Raw genomic sequence first — 8593 nt, forward strand, 5'->3', positions numbered from 1 at the left:
AATAAACATGACGAGCTGAGAGGGGCAGCATTGAGGGGTCAGCACAGGAGTGTACACTACCAATAATCACATTAAGCCATATCGTGATTTCTGTTTTCTGGCCCTAAATTTAAGACCTATTATAATGATAATTAAGGCTTTTGTTATACCATTTAAGATATTTAAGACTTTTTAATTACCTTAAATTTGACAAACCTGACTTTTTATTTGCACACTTACTCCTGAATATATTTTACAGTTTGAACAGAACTACCTTTAGTCACAAAAGTGAAATGCTCACACTGTCGAGTGGAAATCCATTTACTAAATAATGTTAATTAGATTGAATGCTTCATTTCCACTTTAATATCCTATACAGCTTAGCTTCACACTGACAATACTGATTATAAAAGGTTTTTGTTTTGTTTTGTTTTATCCAGCAAATAATATTCTGTACTTATAGTAGAGCAGGGAGACAAAATCCCTGCTTTAGCTTTGCGGCCTTGATTTATGTGCTCATTCTGGGTGGTTTGTCAGACTCAGAAGGATAAACAAGAAATGAACATAACTAAAGCTGCTTAGCTGCTTACTAATTAAAGTTGAGCCCTGCATTGGCAAGGGGTAAATTGGTCATTAGGATGTTTAATCAAAACACACACACACACACACACACACACACACACACACACACACACACACACACACACACACACACACACACACACACACACACACAAACACAAATGTTTTAAGATAGTAGTTATTTATATATATATATATATATATATATATATATATATATATATAATTTTTTTCAGTGTGCCAGTAAGAACCAGTGTGCCAGTACTTTCAATCATTTCAAATGAGACATCGCTGTCTTGAAAACCTACAAGACAAGAGCAAGACTTAATCAACATTGATTTGACTAAATACACAAACTAAATCGTGGAGAGGGATTCTTCTTCATAAAAATATTCATATGGCCTGGGTTAACTTGAGGTAAACAATCTTTGAAGGAATGATTGAGCACCAAAGCTGACTTAAAAAACTGCAGGACGGGAGCCGGACATAAAACAGCCAGCAGTGATTCGATTGAGGACACAAACAATATCAATAACTCATCAACACACATATGATAGTACTCACAGGCAGTAAAAATGTGTAACACATTTGATTTCATGGCTATTGTTAGCATGGCCTTTGGGCATTCGAAGTTCAGTTGTTTTTGACTTATCTAGCTGTCTCCTTTCTCTGGCCACACATATTTCAGACTGGAAATGATGTCAGGTTCCAGCATTAGTGCCATATGCAGCAAGCTATCTTTGAGTCCAAGACCCACCTCACATTGAGAAACTTGTGCAACATCTGCGTACCTCCTGTGAACCTCAGCCTGTGAGTTTGTTTTCTGCAGGTGGACTCCCATTGAGACCAAAGAACTGCTTTGGACTTCCATCCCTAATGAATGAACTTACAGTCAGCGTTCAGCTGTATTACCGGCTGCCAGGTACACATGCTGGATTTAGTTTAACTGTTTGAATAACAAGGTCATGTGGAGATCCTGTCCTGACATGTTTTGAAGTGATGCATTAGAGTAAAACCTTAGTAAACGCATGCTCTTACAGACAGATACCACTCGTCCTCGCTTATGCCATATCATCCATTCTTGTAAAAGAATCAGTATTTAAGAGGCTCAGCATACAACTAATTTCAATCTACATCTCAAGAAGCATTTTGCACAATTAAGTCCACTTATAGATAATATCAAAGAAAGTGGCATTTGCGAACAAATGATGGTAGACCTTTTCTAACTTTTAGGGTTTGTATGAATGAAGTCAATTCACCTCCAGTTCACTCAGGAGTCCTAGCAGAGAAACATCACATTAACTATAGACATTCAAGTACTTTACTTAATTTTGAATAGTATATTCCACTGTTTTCTAATTTCAAGACAAGAAATCCTCATTACACATTTTTCTTAGATAATAAGATAATCAACAGATCTACGAGGAACTGATTGAATAATATAATAATCAATCTGATTATTATATTTATTACATTTTCAGAAAAAGATTACAGAGACAGTCTTTTTTTATTTAATTTTTTTATAAACAATGTGCACACATAAATCTTGCACAATAAGAACAGGAATGTATATTTAAGAAAATAAAAAAATTACAGCAAATAATCCGTCTATAAACAGATTGATGGCTCAATCGGACTGAAAAGCCTTCAATTAAACATCTCAATCAATTTGAATGAAAGGGTTTGTGTAGATCCTGAATTATCTATTTAATAGGAAAATATTGCCATGGGTTTGTCATGTAGACCCTTGAATATGAATATACCTTGCACATATGCAGTGCCATGATGTATGTTTAAATACATCTGACGAACATGTGTACTGTACGTTTTATGTCTTACAAACTGGTCAGCAGAGGAGACTGAACAAACTTTACAAAACAAAACTAAGACAAAAATACTAATTGGCATATTCACTGAGATGTCAGCTTTCTTTTTGGATATGTCAAGCCAAAAATGGCAGTTATGCTTTCGGTAGCTCTGGTGACAGTTGCGCTGCTTTCTACGTTTTTGAACGCAGCAATTGGGCACTGCATATGCACTGAAATTTTGTTCAGAATACATACAGAACACAATTCTCATATAAAGGAATGTGTGAATCAGATTTAGTTTAGGGTACATTTAAACAAAATGTTCAGATTCTGAAAGTGAATTGGATTCATTTGGATTGATCGTACATTACAGTTAAAAAATAAAACAAAAATATGCACTGTAAATATGGAAAAGATGAGGCAATTTGGGTTTTCTGGTGGAACCTTACAGAGAACCGTTTAAGGAAATATGCCACCAAATACAGGGACTGTTCCTGGAAAACTGAAACATCTGGTCCCACTAACTGGATTCTACATCAGCCATTTGTCCCTAGAGGGCCTTGTGATTAAACATACGCAACAATGATCCATTTTAATACCTGGTTCAGTCCCCTTAAGTTTAATAATATTAATAATTTAACTGGGTTCTTAAAATGAATGACAACTAGCCCTGGTCTCCATACAGGTACATGACATTAAGACTGTATCCAGAAAGTTCAGGGTAAGAAAAGCATACAGACAACACAAAACGAGCATCTCTTCCCTTCAAACTTCCAGATCCATTTATCCTTTTCTTGATCTTTTGGTCTTTTCTGTGGCCTCTCTGGAGATTGTTTTCTAATGTTGCTTTTATGGGTGTTTTTGTGGAAGCATTAATTGTAAACAGGATGAGTTTTGTGTGGTCTTTAAGAATTTTTTTTTTTCATATTCCTGCTTGGACATTCTTCAAGACAACCTCTTGAAACTTACAAATTACTTGTGCTGAAATGCTGAACAAACCACATGTGACAAATATATGAATGGTCACTCGGGTTTGTCTGGTAAAGATGTGCGAGCTGCTGCAAGATCACACAAGTAGATTCAGCTACAGCTAATGCAATCTTCAACCGCAATGCACCATTAGCAAGCAAAACAGCAGCTACGAAGCATTTGATTTACGTTTCCCCAATAACCCACCTGCAAATAAAATCTCTCTTTCGTAGTTTTGCTTGAGTAGGAGACTCACAGAGCGTTGCATATAAGCAGAAGCAAGCGAAACAATGTGAACAATGATTTATACAGGCACTGCAGAGAGTGTCTGTCAAATGAAGCCCTCAGGAAGCTTTCATAGAGAGGGGGGATAAAAGAGAGGCAGCAGGCCAGAGGTTTGAATGCTCACAGTTCTTGACCTTTTGGCATTAGAAGCCTTGTAAGTTCAAACCTCAGCTATTACCAAACTGAGCTCATCTTAAGTGGCTATACAGATGCAGACGTGAGCCCCAACAACAGGTTCCTACACAGTAATACCTTTGCAAGACTGGACTGTCAAATACCATTAAAATATCTGTGCAAACTTTTTTTCACTGAAATTTCTTCATTAATTGTTCGGTATAATATATAGTATGGTGCAAATACTAAAATATATATACTATATATACTAATACTATACTAATATATAGTATGGTGCAAACACACACACACATTTTAAGATAGTTATTTATATATATTTTTTCAGTGTGCCAGTTGGAAAAGATGGTTTACATTTTCAAAAATTAATTTAGCCTGTAATTGAACAAATCTATTTGATGATCACAATCCCTGAGTTTTTTACACAAAGAAAGAGGAAGAAACTGAAACAGACTAAATCCATAAGAACTGTAGCAACATCTCCAAGACACTTGGAGAAATCAAAGTTTTTTTTGTGTGTGAAAAAATGTGTTGAAAACAAAAATGTCATTAACCTATATTAACTAAATCAAATCGAAATGTATTATGACCACCCTTATTAAAACAGCTTTTGTCCTGAATACATTTGCACACAATAATTATAAGGTAGTTTTGCAGATTTCTTATTCTCTTCTTGGTAAAGAATCTAATGTGCTTTTACACAATCAATCAATCTATGGCTTCCTCCGATTTTAGGACCAGGTCTACGGCTGTAAACATTTTCGAATGACAACTTAAATTTGTGGTATATTTCATAGAACACTGCAATCTTTCATTTATTATGGAACCAAACATTTAATAGCGGTGCATGTTGCTAATGTCCACTAGGCAGGGTACATGGAGGATAAAGATCTGCACGGCCTTTAAACTGAAGCCTGAACCCGGCCAGTACCTGAGATCATATAACCTGACCCAACCGGTTATATTTTGAGCCCGAACCCGAAGTCCGCTTCTTTTCTTCTTTAGTTACAAACCCGAACCCAAAGCTATTTATGAAACATTAAGCCGAACCCGACCCGAAACCCGACTGTTTCTTTTGTTGTTTTTTGTAATTGGGGTATATCTTCTAGGAAGAATCGACAAAAAGGATGAAGGAATCACAAAAGGTACTGGAAAAAAGTTTTTAACTGTGGATATGGATGGAGTATATACTCTCCATAAATAAACCACTATAACAACAACAAAAAAAAATTCTTTTCTAAAAGAATGCAACAAGGACTAGTGGAGAATGTAGGCTAAGTATGTCATACTCTGTCACAGAGCTCATCATCTGGAAAGCATTGCATTATGTACAAACATCTGATAAACAATACAGATCAAATAGCAGATGGGCAAATGGTCTTAAAACTGCAGATGGATGTCTGGGTATTGTACATATCATAAAGGTGCTTCAGAGAGGTAGTATTAGACGCTTTAAAGTCTATGGAAAAAGGCTCTGTGGCACACAAAAAAAGGGGGAAAAATAGTTTTTGATACCTTTATGAGGATATGTTTATCATTTGAATGCTTTTATTATGCAAAACATCTCTTGAGACAAACCACATGGTTTCAGTATTTACATTCAAACAGGTTTTCACTGAAATCTCAGTCTTAACGTAAAAAAAGACACTGACAAGTTTAAAATAGCATAAAGTTGATTATTGTACATTATTTGGCAATTTTGCCTATTTTTTTCTCTGTCTTAAAGAAGATTTACTTCAGGGTTTCTAGTTTATAACTTCCACAAAATCATTACATTTCTCTAACAGCTTATTAATTTAAAATAATGTGGAAAACATATGTTGGAATCTACCCACCGAACAACAAAACATATAAGAACACATCTTTCGCACCCTTGGAAAAATCACTTATACAGTATGCTCACATATGCCAAAAAAAAAAAGAAAGAAGGTCAGAAAAACAGGTTGCCAGTTTGGTGCACAACAGAATAGTATTTCCCCCTTAGGCTATGAGCCTCCACAGATGTTTCATTCAGCCTTTGCAGCATTTGGCCACTCTAAAAGTGCTTCAGCCACTGCATTCCCTCCCATTGTACTGTGAAGAAGAGCGAGAGCGAGGGAATGACAGGGACAGGCTGTTTACCACCACCCCCTTCTTTCTCCCTGTGTTAGCTCGAGGGAGGCAAAGAGGTGGGGGTTGGGGGACATTGGGGCGGCAACACAATTGCGAAGGGTCCAGCTTGGAGCTCCGGGCGGCACAGAGGGTCATAGAATGGAGCTCCACGTCTGGGCCTCCCGAATCCTGAATCCGCTGGGTGGGTGGTCTCCACTCTCCACACCCATTCTCTCTCTCTCTAATTCACCCGCTCGCTCTCTCGTTCTTCTGCTATCCCAACACCTCCAAGAGAAACGATTAGATCATCCACTCTGGCCAGCACTTGAGCTCTGATGTGGCAGTCAGTGGCACAGACTGGATTCATTCAGAGCTAGATTAGAGAGCCTCATGGGCGAGCTGCGTGGCCAGACCCACAGAGGGAGCCGCTGCCTCTGCTGCTGTGCAGTTCTGCTGGTGGGCTCTTTTCACTCACACTACTAACTGGGTGGCAGTTAGCAGTAATCCTGTCACTGATTAGCTCTGGCATGAGGAAATAAACAGTAATAAATGAATATACAACCTTCCTCCATCAACACGCCATGCACGTTTTCAAACATTTACAGACCTGTTCTCCTTTTTTCCTGGTCCCCACACGTCAAGATCACACACACATTTCATTTGGTCCCCACAATACAGACAAAACCTGACCTAAACACACATATTTATGAAGGTTCTTGAAACAAATTGGACATTTGTAGATATATCAGAAGAAAGAGGCTTTTGAATTATATTCCAATTCACATTTACATTTTTAATGTTTTTGAAAGAAGACTTATGCTCACCTAAGCTGCATTTATTTGATAAAAATACAATACACACTGTAATATTGTGAAATATTTTCCAATTTATTGTTTTCTTTTTTAATATATTTCAAAATGTAATATATTCCTGTGATGGAGAAATCATCCTAATATGTTGATGTATGGTGTTCAAGTAACATTTCTTTTCATCATTAATGTTGAAAACAGTTGTACTGCTTAATATGTTTAGTGGAAACTTAAAATAAAAAAATCAGGATCCTTGCTGGAAACGTTTTTTATTTTATTTTATTTTGTACTTATATATAAGTAATACTTTTCAAACTTTTGAACAGTCGTGTACACACACTTACAATAATTCACATTCTCAGCATTTTATTAGCCTTATTAGACTTTTTAGTCTACATTCTTTCTAGCAAAACAGAATAAATTAGCTCAAATGTTTGTTATTTATATAGAGGTGTTTGATTTATTGGATACTATAGAGATGATCCTATTGTAGGTCAATGCAATAGGAAGACTGTTTATTAAGTAATTTCTGTGTTCCTGAAGAGTATTCCAACTTCTAATGCTTTATCATACCTACAGTGACACCTTGTGTCTATATCTAGTTTTACATGAAAAGGTCCCAGTTGGTTTTATTACCATAATATGTCCTTGAGTGCATCCAATGAATATTCTGCTGCCATAAGAAAGACTATCACTGTCTTCAAGTCTTTCAGTGATATTTGGGTCAAATTAAATTTACTAAAGTGATTTTATATGTATAAAAAACATATTACACACAAAGTGTCTACTTTTTTATGTTTAACTTTAGTGAAAATAAAATGTCAAAATATGGGTAAAATAATGTTCCAAAGTGTTAAATAAAGATAAAATACCAAGCTTAAATATGCAAGCAGCATCACTGATTCTTGAGATAAGGGACAAAACATGTTTTAGAAGTTAGTTTATGTTATTTAATAATACATTACTATTAATTATATATTTGTAGACAAAGCAAATAAACTATGTAATGGGAACAAGTTCTAAAAACTTACATTTATTCACTTCATAACTTAATTTGTGTCAACTTCATCAGACGCATTAAAAATAATTACATTTTAATCTGATCCACCCAACAACAGTGTAAAATATTTAATTATGTAAAAATGGTGTTCAGTAAATCAGCTAAGTGATAAAGACATTAAAACATTATCTACATTTTTTATTGGGTTAGGGTTATTAAACAATCCAGTTCCTAAATTCCTCAATTCTCTACCCTCTTTAATATTAAACATATAAAACCAATGTTCTTAGGTAAATCAGACATACAGCGGGGGAAATAAGTATTGAACACGTCATCATTTTTCTCAGTAAATATATTTCCAAATGTGCTATTGACATGAAATTTTCACCAGATATTGGTAACAACCCAAGTAAGCCATACATACAAAGAAACAAACAAAAATAAGTTCAGAAATTAAGTTATGTGTAATAATGTGAAATGACACAGGGAACAAGTATTGAACACATGAAGAAAGGGAGGCGCAAAAAGGCATGGAAAGCCAAGACAACTGCTGAAAACTTACAGTAATTAAAAAGCAATCCAGCCCCCTGTCAGTGGAAATTAATAACAACTGGTTCAGTCCCAAATGATGGCCTACAAAAAGGTCTCATTGCCAAGGTGTCACACAAGACACATCTCATGATGGGTAAAAGCAAAGAGCTGTCTCAAGACCTTCGCAACCTAATTGTTGCAAAACATAATGATGGCATTGGTTATAGGCGCCATTCTAAGCTTCTGAATGGTCCAGTGAGCACTTTTGGGGCCATAATACGGAAGTGGAAAGACAATAATTTCACCATAAATTTGCCTCGACCAGTGCTCCTCGCAAGATTTCTGATAGAGGAGTGAAAAGAATAATCAGAAGAGTTGTCCAAGAGCCAAGGATCACTTGTGGAGAG

This window comes from Leuciscus leuciscus (assembly GCF_965113295.1).
Source record: "Leuciscus leuciscus genome assembly, chromosome: 3".
NCBI classification, from domain to species: domain Eukaryota; kingdom Metazoa; phylum Chordata; class Actinopteri; order Cypriniformes; family Leuciscidae; genus Leuciscus; species Leuciscus leuciscus.